Source organism: Arachis ipaensis, chromosome B05 (assembly GCF_000816755.2).
Source record: "Arachis ipaensis cultivar K30076 chromosome B05, Araip1.1, whole genome shotgun sequence".
Lineage (NCBI taxonomy): Eukaryota > Viridiplantae > Streptophyta > Magnoliopsida > Fabales > Fabaceae > Arachis > Arachis ipaensis.
The window spans coordinates 2,924,556-2,925,053 of NC_029789.2; positions in this window are offsets into that span (position 1 = coordinate 2,924,556).

Sequence of the window (498 nt, forward strand, 5' to 3'; positions counted from 1 at the left end):
AAAAAGTTCTATAATATTTTAAAAAAATTATACAATCTTTTTAGAAAAATCCAAATTCCTTTTTTTTAATTTTTTTTAATTTAGCAGCGGTTTTAAACGGCCAAAATGTGCGTCAAAGTTTGAAAAATCTGTCCGATAATGATGCGGTTTGCAACCGCCGGTAACTGTGTCCGAAACCTTAGTTCCGTTTTGGGGCGGTTTTAAAACCACCACAAAACATGCTTAGCTTGAAAACGTCGAAGTAAATAGCGGCAGTTTTAGAACTGCCGGTAAACATGCTGAAAATCGTGTCACTTACATTTGGCGGCAATTTTCTAAACAATTGTCCCGAATTAATTGATTTAGCGGCGGTTATACTAGCGGTTACCGGAAATCGCCGCCAAACCTAATCCCCGCGTCCATAACTATAGCGGTCTAGTGAGTCGCCTGCTTTTATTTTGCGGCAGTTTAAAACCGCTGCTAATAAAAAAAACGCCGGTATTTTGCGTTTCCCTTATA